Consider the following 14399-nt stretch of genomic DNA (forward strand, 5'->3'; position numbering starts at 1 on the left):
GCCCGTTAACGAGATAATTTTGACAGTCCTAGTTAAAACATGTACTAAATATTATAGATTTTGAAATCAATGGCAATAATTAGGGTTGTTCCGATCATGTTTTTTTGCTCCCGATCCGATCCCGATCGTTTTAGTTTGAGTATCTGCCGATCCCGATATTTCCCGATCCGATTGCTTTTTTTTGCTACCGATTCAATTCCAATCATTCCCGATAATTTTTCCCGATCATATACATTTTGGCAATGCATTAAGAAAAAAATGAATAAAACTCGGACGAATATATACATTCAACATACAGTACATAAGTACTGTATTTGTTTATTATGACAATAAATCCTCAAGATGGCATTTACATTATTAACATTCTTTCTGTGAGAGGGATCCACGGATAGAAAGACTTGTGACTTTGTATATTGTGACTAAATTTTGCCATTTAGTGTATTTGTTGAGCTTTCTGTAAATGATACTGTAGCCATGCCCAAATGCATGATTGGAAGTGGAACCATGACTGTGCGTAGTGCTACCAATTCATATAGCTTCTCAGCGTTGGCAAATAACATAAGGTGTTATGAAATAGATCGTGCTACCTTGCTTCCCCACATTGCTTCCCATGATATTTCTTATCGTAGGGAGAGGGATTGTAAAGCTTTAGCCAATTAAAAAAAGGCTCCAAAGGCTGCCAAATTTCACTCTACTCATTTTACGCTGCCTTTTATCTCTCTATATAGGTAAAACGGCGCCATTACAGATTAAGCGCGACAATGCGTGAGTGGGTCATGCAGCGGATGCATTAATTGCGTTAAATATTTTAATGTGATACATTTTTTTTAAAATTCATTACTGCTGTTATTGGGATAAATTTGATAACCCTACCTTAAGTCTAAACTAAAGACTCTGGGTGAGTGTAACATATTATGTCAGTAACGTTAAATACAATTAGAAAACAATTTAAATAAATAAAAAATATATATATATATATTAAAAAAAGGCATGGCCGATATTTTTTTGCCGATTCCGATACTTTGAAAATGACGTGATCGGACCCGATCGAAATGTATTTTTCTAATAACATATTTTAGCCAAAGAGAAAAACTGTGGCTTATTAGCGACGATAAGTCTTTAAGTCCGAGGTTCCCTTCAAGGAAGTGAGTGAGTGATACCTTAAAAAATACATTACAGCACCGCAACCTACTTAGCCAGACCTAATTAGAAAAATATGGTCTCTTAATGTGAGACAGGCATTACGCAGGGGAAGTGTGTGTATGTGGGAGGGTTGGGGGTGTCTTGTCAGAGTGAAACCTTTCATTGTAATTCCAGCTTCCTGTTGGTCCTGCCAGGACATGCAGCAGTATGGCTCCCAGGCGCCATTGACATGAACCAAGCCCCTGTAACCCGCCACATCCACATTCGTGCACACACCTCATTTCCTCGGCCACACAGGTGGCCAAAGCTCAAGCGCTGATCCTCGGTCAAGCAGCAGGAAACCAGCAAGTAGCAATAGGGCCCAAGAATACAGATTTCATGGTGACTCAAGGCACACATACTATCTAAAGTGGCATGCTCTGAAAAAGCCTCGGGGCCACATCAGGTGGGAGCCGTTATTCATATGGTGCGAGTGTAGCAGTTCCAACACGTCTACTTCCCCAGTGGAAAAATATGTTCAGGCTCGAAGTCTAACACTCACTCAATTTCACAAATACAACAAGCACACAGCTACCTGAATTCTTTCGACAAACCAAATGATATCGCAACCTGCCCCCTGTGAATGTGTGTGTAGCTCTCCTCACCTGGCAGCATTCAGGTTGTGTCAGCGAGCGTGAACAAGCACAATGGTGCAGATGGAGAGGTAGGAGTGGAGGAATGCATTTTCACGAAGCAAAACATGGCTACAAGATGTTTAAAAAATAAGGTTGACTAAAAGCCCCTAAATGATGGCTCTCTGGTATCTACAGTATCTGGATGAAAACTCCCAAACCAGTACCATGGCAAGATACCATATTTTTCAGACTATAAACCACACCTTACTTGACATGTGCCGATTACCGGTTTCAAGGTATACCATGGTAGGAAAACGTCAAAGTTTCAAAACCGCAAAAATTTTCCGTCATACCGACCCTAAGATATTGGCTATTTTTTATGTCCCAAAAATGCATGGAGAAATCTCTCGCTGGTAGCTGTAAGGCTCAACGATCCCCCACCAATTGTTGCTCAGTGTCAGTGAGTCAACTGGGCTACACGATGGCTGGAGGAGGTGAAACTCCTGAACTTTTTCCCCCATCGAAGAAAACAAAATCGCTAATATGGGAATACTTCACCTACAGAAAAGTTACAGACGGGCGCAGAGGGCCAACAGACCTGTAAAACATGTTTGCGGAGGGTGACTGCCGAGGAGGCAACACCTCCGATATGATTTCACATTTATACAAAATTAATGGTTAATAAACACTGTCATGAACATTTCACACCGGCTACGAGAGTTTAGTGTTTAGTGTGTCTAGCGGTGGTAAAACGTGTTTTTTTTTCTCTTTGGCAACTATCTGTGTTGAGAGAGAGAGATTGTGTGTATATAATAATCTCGTATAATGTAAACATTATACGAGTCATACACGCGTGCTTTTTATGGAAAATAATACAATTATCTTTGTTCTGATGGTAATAATGTTGAGCTGTGGCTGTGGGTTTAGGCTCACCTAAAGGACTGCATATATTTCAATTTTATCGAGAATTTTTTTTTTTTTTTTTAACTTAACATTATGCTTATGTTCCAATTTGCCAATGTTTTCCAAATAAAAATCCTGGTCAACGGGAAAAAAGTTGTTGTTGTTTTTGTTTTGTTTTTTAAACCCAGATATCTCAAAGTAACACTGTTAAAGCTGTATTTGCAATACCAAGATATTTTGGCCTAAGGTTATCATACCGTCAGAATATCATACCGGCACATGTTTACACTTCATATAGGTCGGATCCACCACATTTGACCATAAAACTGTAAGCTGCACTATAGACTTCTGGAGTTCACACTGCATCATGACCCTGTAAAAATCCATAGCTAAGTCGCACTGGACTATCAACCGCATGGTTAAAAGCGTGGGGAAATATTATGGTACAGTGATTCCTCGCTACTTCGCACTTCAAACTTCGCGCCCTCAGTCCATCGCGGATTTTTATATACAAAAATATTAGGGCTGTCAAACGATTAAAATTTTTAATCGAGTTAATTACAGCTTTAAAATTAATCGTAATTAATCGCAATTCAAACCATCTATAAAATATGCCATATTTTTCGGTAAATTATTGTTGGAATGGAACGATAAGACACAAGATGGATGTATACATTCAACATACGGTACATAAGGACTGTATTTGTTTATCATAACAATAAATCAACAAGATGGCATTAATATTATTAACATTCTGTTAACCTGATCCATGGATAGAAAGACTTGTAGTTCTTAAAAGAAAAATGTTAGTACAAGTTATAGAAATTTTATATTAAAACCCCTCTTAATGTTTTTGTTTTAATAAAATTTGTAAAATTTTCAATCAAAAAATAAACAAGTAGCCCGCCATTGTTGATGTCAATAATTACTTACACAATGCTCATGAGTGCTGAAGCCTATAAAATCAGTCACACCCAAGCGCCAGCAGAGGGCGGCAAAACTCTATAACAACAAGTGAGTGTTTCACTGTACTGTCATTTAAATCTGTCTGAGCGGGACATATGCGTTAATTGCGTCAAATATTTTAACGTTGATTAATTTAAAAAATTCATTAACGCCCGTTAACGCGATAATTTTGACAGCCCTAAAATATATATATATATATATATATATATATATACATATATATATACAGATGAGCTGTCCCGAGCCGATCGCGTAGCCTCACTCTCGCTTCCCCCCTCCCTCTCCCTGCTCTTTGTTCATCAGGCACTGCACTGGAATTGCTTATTAAAGTTAACGATGTTGACAGATGTTTGGGTTTGATCTTGCCACAGATGCTTGTAAGCAACACCTTCAAAGCGCCGCATGAGTCACTCATCATATAACGAGCAGTTTCTCCTCTTGCACTCCTCTTTAAAAGAAACTGCTCTATTTTAAGCTAAAACAACAGTTGTGTTTGATAGAACAATATGTCTATATGCTACCATAGAAGATTCATGGCGCATGAGGCCCCCGAACTATTTTTAATTTGTCCGTTTTACCCTGAAAAGCCACGTTTACAGACATTGCGCAACTGCTTTTGTTTTAACCCAGCCATAAAACTAAGGTAATTATTTATTTATATTATTCAAAATGTCTGTCAATTTTAGCTTAGAATCATTAATTGATGTTTAAGATTCCGTTTAAAAAAAAAAAAAACGACTTTAAAAAATGATTCACTCACATATTTTAAACTTTTAAACAAATGACGTCTCAATGAAAAAAATGGCGTCTGTAAAAAAGTCACGGATATCTACCTCATAACTATCGCTTAATTGTATTTTTTTTGTTCCTGTTACATTTTCTCCGATATGTTAGATGATCAATAATCAATCCAAACAAAGAAAAATTGAAAGAAAAAAAAAAAACGTTTGAAGGGGTAAAAATATGAAAAAGAAAATCTCGACCATTCCTTGATGTCTGCGATTTCTGCATCGCGACCCTTGTTATATTGCCATGTTTCATCCATGAAATCCCCAAGAAATCCAGCTGTGGGCATTCACGACTGTGTCTTGGTGATACAGTGCTACATGGAGTTTTGGGATCGAAACAAGGTAAATATGTGATAATATGTCGTTAAAGTCATGGCGTCTGTAATTCTGCTCTCGCGAGCTCTCGCCTCCAGATAGGGTTTTGCTGTTTAAAAAACTTTTTTTTTAAAATGCCCTACTGTTATAAAAATTTATTCCCCGGAAAATTGAGATTTTAAGCTTTCCAGTGATGTATCACACATGCATATTGGACAATTTTGGAAATTTGACCAAATTAGGGGTCTCAGAGCTGAACTTCAAGTCACCTGAGTGTTTTCCACCACATATATTTTTTAAATTATACTTTAAATTATATAAAAAAGTGAAAAATATATGTCTTATATGTATCTCTTTCCAATGCTAAATCTGAATAAATACATTGAACACACACACAATTTTTTTTTTTCACATATCGCTTTATTTCTGGTCCCCATTAACCGCGAAAAACTAGGTATCAGTGTACTTCCCAAAAAAGACCCTCATTCATGAGACAGATATTTGTATGCAATATGATATAAAGGTCGACCGATGTATTGGTCGGCTGATATATCGGGCTGATATATAAAGCCGAATTATTGGAAGAACCTTTGTTCGCTGTTTGGGTGTTGTTCTTTCTTGTAAAGGTCGACCAGTATACAGGCCGGCCAATAGATGGACAATTTTTTTTTTTAAGATTGGCCGGTATCAGCTGAAATATAGCCAATGTAACAGAATAATTTATGTTCACTGTTGGGGTAATCTTTTTAATTTTGAAAAGTTGAACCTCTAATACATGTAGTCCCAGGGTTACGACATACCTAACAAACGTAATTTTAAACAGGACCTAGTTCCCGTTGTCGTTGATTTCAGCATCCCTTCTTCCCATAGCAGTGTTGCCGCCGTCCTGTAGTTCCTTTTGGCCAGGTGATCCGCCGTCAGTCCCCGCTTCCTTGTCTCATGCTGCTCCTTCTCCCCCAGCGCCGACTTTTCTTGCAAGTCCCGATCCTTTTGAGTTCGGACGGTGGGCTCGCGTTAAGAGATGAGACGCTGGTGACCTGGGCGACCATGATAGCCCACCTCTCTCGCCTCCCTACTCTTTCTTACAGCGCCCTTTCCTCTCAGCAATGCGACTAACTCGCGAGTAAAGCCCAAATAGTCATTGAATATAACGGCATTTAACACAACATACCTCACAGTATCTAATTTTTTATAATTTGTGATATTATAAATGATGTATAATACATGTTTTTGGAGGTATTTTGAGATTTATAGGGTATTTATGGGTTCTTAAAGGATTAATTCGGATTACGTCACCAGCGTAGGAACGGATCTCTTTCGCAACCAAGGGACTACCTGTAATATAACATGATGGATGTTTCAATTACTTTTCATAATTAACCTGTTTAAAAAAAAGCATATAGGCCACAAATATCAGTTTACAAAATCGGCTTTAGACATTAACAATCGACTTAATTTATTATTTTTTTAAGTTGGTATCGGCTTTTGTAAAGCCCATTCCGGTCGACCAGTACCATGGCATGTACAGTATCTACAGTGAGGCAAATAAGTATTTAGTCAACCACTAATTGTGCAAGTTGAAAATATTAGAGAGGTCAACATGGGTAAACCTCAACCATGAGAGACTGAATATGGATAAAAAGCCCAGAAAATCACATTGTTTGATCTTTAAAGAATTTATCTGTAAATCATGGTGGAAAATAAGCATTTGGTCAATACCAAAAGTTCATCTCAATACTTTGTTATGTCCCTTTTGTTGGCAATAACGGAGGCCAAACGTTTTCTGTAACTCTTCACAAGCTTTTCACACACTGTTGCTGGTATTTTGGCCCATTCCTCCATGCAGATCTCCTCTAGAGCAGTGATGTTTTGGGGCTGTCAGTGGGCAACACGAACTTTCAACTCCCTCCACAGATTTTCTATGGGGTTGAGATCTGGAGACTGGCCAGGCCAGTCCAGGACCTTGAAATGCTTCTTACGAAGCCACTTCTTTGTTGCCCTGGCTGTGTGTTTAGGATCATTGTCATGCTGAAAGACCCAGCCACGTCTCACGTCTTTGACAGCCAGAAATCTTGCTTGTTTGTAGGTGACCAAATACTTATTTTTCACTCTAATTTGGAAATAAATTCTTTAAAAATCAAACAATGTGATTTTCTTTTCTTTTTTTCACATTCTGTCTCTCATGGTTGAGGTTTACCCACGTTGACAATTACAGGCCTCTAATATTTTCAAGTAGGAGAACTTGCACAATCGGTGGTTGACTAAATACTTATTTGCCACTGCCACTGTATGTCTGTAGTCTGTAGTTCCCAACCCTAAAGAAAGGATGACTAAAACCGCATAAACTTGAAGGGCTTTTTAAACATTATTTCAATCCATTAATTATTTTCAGGTATAACCTTAACTTTCAACAAGAGTCCCTCTAAGATAAAAATCCATCTATTGTTTACAGGTATTTTCTTAAAATTGATTGATAGTCAAGTCAGAGTAGAGTACTCACATGTAACAGTACCGTCCATCAGAGTGTGTCATCATAGTGCTGGGAAAATGCGTAGCATCACAAGCGTCACGTCAGCATTTCCGCAAACTTTCCATTCAAACGTTCTGTGAGAGCACGAAAGAGAGAAAGAAAGAGAAAGATGAACATTTGCAGGCCACAGAGAGATAATTGTGTGACACGCGACCTCAATGACATACTAAGTAGAGGAACATTTTAAGATCAAGATGGGGTGACGGACCAACTCATTAGTGACAGCGGTAACCCTTGGGAAAATCTTGCGATGACTGTTAAAATCTCATGTTTCCATTGTGTTTGACAGAATGATGATCAGTCTCTGGTCATGGCCTCTTTGACACGGGTGGCTTTCTACCGATTACCCAGTGGAGTTGTTATATTGCTGACTTTTAACAAGCCAGAGCTGCAATATGGTGCCTCATGTAGTTACTACTTCGCATCTTTGCAGTGATCCCCAACCACTGGGTCAGGGACCGGTACCAGCCCGTGGCGCATTTGCTACCACAGAGAAATAATAAATAGTTTGCTAACGACCGCAATCTGGCCTGTGCCTCTTTTTTTTTTAACCTGTCCTGTTCAGCTGTTTGACACGGAGAATGGAAGCCTAAGTGTCCGGTTGGTCTGAACGGTTTTAATGTTTCACATTGAGAGTATCACATACTCTCATTGTGGTCATTCAACATAACTCGTTTATTATGACAAAGCAGCGAACAGGAAGGGGTTATGGGCGAGCAGAAGAAAAGAAACACAGGAAAAGAGAAAACAAACACAAACAACAACAAGAAATACATTGAACACCTACACTAACTATTAATACTGTATGTTGGTGCTATCGTCAGCTAGATGTATTTCCGGTTGACACCATGTGGGGGGCCTGTTGACCAGGGAAAGAAGGGGAGGGGGTGGGGAAGTCTATAAGCTAAGTGATTGGGAGTGGTAGAGTGTTCACAAATCAGTGATCTAGAACCCAGTAATCGTGTGAATCCCTTGTGAGTGCAGGTCCGTTGGCAACCGACCCTAAGCCGCCCCACTGCCAATCCCGGCACGTGGACCCCCCACCCGAGCGCGCCCAGTTATATCCAGCCGCACGTGAGCCCCACCAAACACGCGACAGCCACGCAGACGAGCTGAGACGCCGCATAGAAGCCAACCCAGGGCCACGGCCTCCACCCAGCTAGCCCGGGGAGGGAGTGCGGGCGTAGGGGGCAGCGCAGCCCATCCCTCCTCCCGCAGCCCATCAAAGGAGCCATCGTCACCCCCCTCGGGATCCAGGGTGGTCACCCAGGCCTGTGCCTCTTGACACATCAATACTAATCCAAGTACAGATTTGTGTACGTCGCCCTCTAATCGTTAGCCGCCATTAATGGGGTGTTTGCAGCCCAGCGTCAGTCAATGTAAAGTTGTGAACAGTAACGTTAGCTACTGTTGACTGTCTGCTACGAGCGGCGACGTCATTGGACAGCTTTTTATGGAGAAAAGGCCACCTGCTGAGCCAGAAGAGGAGTCTACAACCAAGTCTAGTCCACATATGTGACTAAAAGCTAGCAAACAAAGCAACAAAAGCGAATGCACTGAGAACATCAGACCTCGTGGCAAACCGTATTGTGAAAACCAAGTAACCTTTAACAAATAACTCATTATGCCTGCGACCAAGGATATTTGACGGCACGTTTTAGGGTAAGGTCTCTTTTAAAAAAGGTTGATTCAGTGTATGGTGAGTTACATTTTTCTTGGACTTAATGTTCGTTTTTAGTCCCGTCATGTTATCTTACATTTACTGTAATTTTCTGCCACACATTGCCACAGATTGCATTAACATTTTTAACATTCTTTCTGTTTGTGATTGAAAATACACCACAAGTTGTCAATGGCGAGTTTTAAATGAACTTCAATTAATCAAGCCCAATAGTGTGTTTTGTCCCTCAACTGACGCCGTAGTTCCCTGTTTACTGGTCCATGCATTGTACCTCACGGTCATTTGAGTGCCATCCAGTGTATTTGTTGAACTAAACCAAATGTTTGAATAGAGTTTGACAAAAATCTGAGTAGGTTTTATGTATATTTTGCATAGCTATTTTGATTGGGAATGCCAGTTCTCTTTGCACTGTTGTTTAACTGTGGAAAATAAGGCCTCATTAATACAGATTGAAGCACTTTTGTTTTTGTGAACATTATTTTTTTCAAGCGATATTATTTTTGTTGTTCTTTCACTAAATGATACTCATGTTTGTTGCAAAGGAGTTGCCAAAGCTTATGCCAATAAACAGCGTGGTCCAATAAACGCCTGTGTCCGCTCGCCTTTTGTTATAGTCTGATATAGAATTATCCGAGGCACCCTGAAGTGCACGCGGCACCAATGCCGTTTACTCACATGATGCAGGAGTGAGTTAGAGTTACGGCCTGCCGAGAGCCGTATTCTGTGTCACTGTTGAAGCTGAATGTACTAATAAAGAAACTAACTGCCAGCACGTCACGTGTGGTACACCTTTGTTAAGAAAAAGCACAAAACAAGACACCTTTCTCTGCCTCTTACCTCCCAAGTGTGTCATTGTAATCCGTTTGAGGCAATGCATGAGCGGGTCATTCCGCGCATGCGTTAAATGTAGGGCTGCAGCTATCGAATATTTTAGTAGTCGATTAATCGATTGGCTAGTTAGTTCGAATAATCGAATTAAAAATTAAAATACCTGAGCTGAGCCTCAAACGGTATACTTTTTTTTTTTTTTTTAAATGCGGATCTATGTACAACAAAAGAACAATTGCTTAACTTACACAGAAAAAGCCCGCTAGCCTAAATTCTATAAAATGCTAGTTTTTTTTTTTTTTTTTTTACAATGCTCTTAACAAATGGTTCATACACATATTCCCACACTAAAAACGGCTAAATATACCTATAAACTAAATTATGAATGCATTAAAAAACATTAGCTCCAACAAAAACGTTGGTCTTAACAGGGAGCAGTTGGATTCAGCCATGTGAAAAGAGGCAGACCAGAGGGCAGTGTATCCGCCCTAATCAATAAAACTAAATGCAAACACTTTAAAAATAAGCCATTACAACGCCACTTTAATTAAACGAATACTCGAAGCAACAAAATTTTATTTGAATATTTCGTTTCTTATCGAATACTTGAGTTAATCGATTAATCGTTGCAGCACTAGTTAAATGCGTCAAATATTTTAACGTAATTAATTTTTTTAAAATATACCGCCCGTTAACGCGATAAATTTGACAGCACTAGTATGAATGCGAAATCATATTGGAGATATTGCCTTCTCTAGCAGCCACCCTCCACAAGCATGTTTTACATGACGGTTGGCACACCTAAGCTGCGGCTGTCTGTAACTTTCCTTTACTCAAAGTATTCCCATAACAGTGACTTTGTTTTCTTCGATGAGGGAAAAAGTTCAGGTGTTTCGTGTCCTTCAGCCAACGGGCAACAGAGCTGACTCACTGACACTAAGCCACAGCGTGAGGGGTCAGCCCTGCATTTTTGGGACATAAAAAATAGCTAATACCGTAGGCACGGTATGACTGAAACTTTTAGCGGTTTTGAAACTTTTTCATACCACGGTATAACTTGGAACCGGTAACCGGAAATTGCCTAATCGGGAGGTACCTAGAGTTTACCACCGTTAGTTAGAAGAATGTCGGACTAACCAGGGAGAAGTCCGGGATTGAATCAGGGAAGAAAAGCTCAGGATTGCTAAAGGGGCTTTCCATGCCTGCGCATGAATGGACAGGAATGGCTTAGAGAAGAGGCAAACCACAAAAGAAAATTGTCTTGCCATTACTTTTTCCGGCAATGTTCTGAATCATCATCCTCCTCATTACATCTGCGACGTCGGAACAGACCCGTCTTGTCTGACTGTGTACCAACCACCAAATGATTGCAGGCTTGTGTCATCAAATGATGACCTTTACATCCGGAGCATCAACTATAAAAATGTTACAGCTGGATTTTTGTTGGTGTTTTTTTAGTACTGGTATTAGGCTGTACAGAGAGACTAGAAAGGAAAACGTGTTTTTATTTTCAGGACGGAAATGGTAGTCACTTGTTAATCTTACTTTTAAAACATAATTAGTTACAGTTATGAATTACTTCTCACAAAAAGTAATTGAGTTAGTTACTCAGTTACCTCATTGTAAGAGTAGTAACTCAGCAAATTAACTGACATTACTTTTTATGTTCTACACATTATTACATTATACGTTCTATAACATCTTTCCCATGAAATACTGTATGTTTATATTAACTGATTAAATTGAACTGATTTTTTTTTTCATTTTAAAAATTTTTACACCTTTTACATATTTTTACATATTTTAAAAGATTTCACTTATATAAAAGTGTAACGGTATACAAACTTTATCTTTCAAATGCTGTGAGGAAAATAGCCTTTTTTCTGCTGTACTGAACCTGCACCAAACCATGATCTCCGTACCGAGGTATGTACTGAATTGGCACTTGTATGTATTGTCACACCCCTAACATATATACCGTATTTTTCAGACTATAAGTCGCCACTGAGTATAAGTCGCACCAGCCATAAAATGCCCAACGAAGAGAAAAAAAAAAAACATATAAGTCGCACCGGAGTATAAGTCGCATTTTTGGGGGAAATTTACTTGATCAAATCCATCACATAGAACAGATACTGTATGTCATCTTGAAAGGCAATTTCAAATAAAAATACAATAGAGAGCATCATGCTGAATAAGTGTACAGTATGATAATGTTACATGATTCATGAACAACCAAATGCGAACGTGGTCGGTATGTTAACGTAACATAGCTATTAAGAGTTATTCAGATATAGCATATATAGCATAAAGAACATGCTAACAAGTTTACCAAACTATCAGTGTCACGCCAAAACACCAAAATAACATGTGAACTGATATATTAATGTGTAAATAATTTCACACATAAGTCGCTCCTGAGTATAAGTCACACCCCCAGCCAAACTATGAAAAAAAAAAAACTGCGACTTATAATCCGAAAAATACGGTAGATATATTTTTCAATATGCAGGTGAGGCTCTGAATCTCCTACCTCTCCTGTCTTTTCTCTAGTTATGTCATTTAAGGAAGGTTTAGGGAAACTGATTATTTTTGGTAATAAAAATATGACTATACTAGTACATATTATCTTGTAGCATCTACAAGGACAACTTGATAATGAGAATGCACACTCAACAGGATAACAGCACATTATTTTTCTAATAATTGTACCAACCTGATGCCTAGAGCTGTATGTAAAAAAAAAAGTTGCCCGAGAATTTAAGATGATGCTCACCATGCAAAAATGCTAATCCTAACGAGAACGTCAACTTACACTACACTACACTACACTACAAACTTCCCTCTTCCTTCCTCCCCCCTCCCACTCTGCTCTTTCCAAGACAGATGTGACAAAATCAGACAACTCGCGCTTCATTCAACCAAACTGTAGTAACGCGTCCCTTCACATCCTCAGTAACGGGAACAGCTTTGCAATGATGGGAAAATTAGATTACTCACTACTGAAAAAAAATTTTGCCCTTAGAAACACTCTTATATTCTAACGTGGTCATTAACAATACTGGTCACATGATACTGCAAAAAAGTGAGCCCACATATACAGTAACAATGAGTAGAAAAAACAAAAGCCAAATAATGGTGGCCTAAAATTCTCAAGAAAAGATGCCTGCATTTAGGAGACAATGTGAGCAGTCACCTGATTGTTGTTTTTCTTTGAAACGGGTGAGTGCAATTTAATTAAAAAAAAAAAAAAAAAAAAAAAAACATCTTATTTTCGAAAATGTTTTGTGATTCTGATTTTGATTGCAGGCTTAAAAATTACTGGTAGTCTTGAGTAAAGGCAGACCTGACTTACGCGATTTCGACTTTACGATGACTGCGTCTCATTAAGCCTGTCGCAATATGCAATAATTCCATTTATCGCACGGTAAATAAAAATGAAGGCAATAATTTTTCCGCTGCGATTTATCGCCTCAAGTGCACCTGCGTGCGCGCGTGTGGCTGACGTGCTGTTAAAAGTTCGGCTTCCTTGTTACCAACAACGCAAAATGCATTTTAGTTCTGTTTTTAGTTTAGTGCAGTTTAAGTTTAATGCAGGTGGAGAAAAAAAAGAAAATGTGACGCCTACCATTGAAATGAAGATGTGAAAGAGCAAAATATGTGCATGGTATGTGCATCCATGAACTGGGTCGTAGAATGCCGATCTCGGCCGGCGGTCCCCCTCCGTTCGCCAGTCTTTATAAGTTAAGGTGACAGTTCTTATTGTGGTAACATCGCCTAAGAAATCGCCAGCTTCGTCAGGTTTCAAATCATTTATTCCATCAACTCGCCGAGTTTCCACTGCTGTTGACGCCAGGATCGAAACAGAAAGTAAAATAGCGCGCCCCTGCTCACCATCAGCCCCGCGGTGCGTTCAGGTACAGCAAAAAAAGTCCGCCACATTAGAAGCCGATTCGTTACGTTATTACAGGTACTGTATTATTGTTATTATTGCTATTATTATATTATTGTTATTCTGATTTTTATTAATATTTTATTTGTTTTGCTCTTTGTAATTGCTATTTGCAATAGTAACAGCAGTATTTTTTTAGGATGTAGTGTGGGTTTTTGGGCTGTGGAACGAATTATTGGAATTATAATGTATTCTTATGGGAAAATACTCCTCGACATACGACCATTTCGACTTACAAACAAGCTCCTGGAACGAATTAACTCAGTATGTAGAGGTACCACTGTATTACGCATGGAACGCCATAGCAGAATCTATGAGGGGAAACGTTTTCATTTGCCTCGATGCTTAAATTATTAAGTGGAATTTTATTTTTTTCTTAAAAAACACATTTGATTTCTTCTCTGTTTCTGTGCAGTATTAATATTGTTGTCTATTACTTAAAAGAGGCATGGTCTATTGTTTTAGTTGTGATTTCCTAAAAAGTATTTTTAAATTTAAGAGTAAACATTTATTGCGTTTAAATGGGTGTACAAGATCTATTAATATATACTGTATTCTCAGTGTTATTGTAAATTTTTTATTTTTTTTATTTTTTTTTTAAATTGGGTGGGGTGCAATAATATCGCATATCGCAATAATTTATTAAATAAATTATCGCACACTAAAATTTGTTATTGCG

The 14399-nt window shown here is 38.7% G+C and overlaps 1 protein-coding gene across 1 annotated transcript in view; it reads right to left on the reverse strand.

Annotated features, from left to right (window-relative positions):
• Positions 1-14399, reverse strand: part of st6gal2a (ST6 beta-galactosamide alpha-2,6-sialyltranferase 2a) — a 138437-nt gene that overhangs the window by 81566 nt on the left and 42472 nt on the right. The window contains exon 2 of the mRNA XM_057851664.1: positions 7230-7333. The gene's annotated coding sequence lies outside the window, so the exon portion shown is untranslated. The remainder of the gene's footprint in view (positions 1-7229; positions 7334-14399) is intronic.

This window comes from Corythoichthys intestinalis, chromosome 12 (assembly GCF_030265065.1).
Source record: "Corythoichthys intestinalis isolate RoL2023-P3 chromosome 12, ASM3026506v1, whole genome shotgun sequence".
NCBI lineage: Eukaryota > Metazoa > Chordata > Actinopteri > Syngnathiformes > Syngnathidae > Corythoichthys > Corythoichthys intestinalis.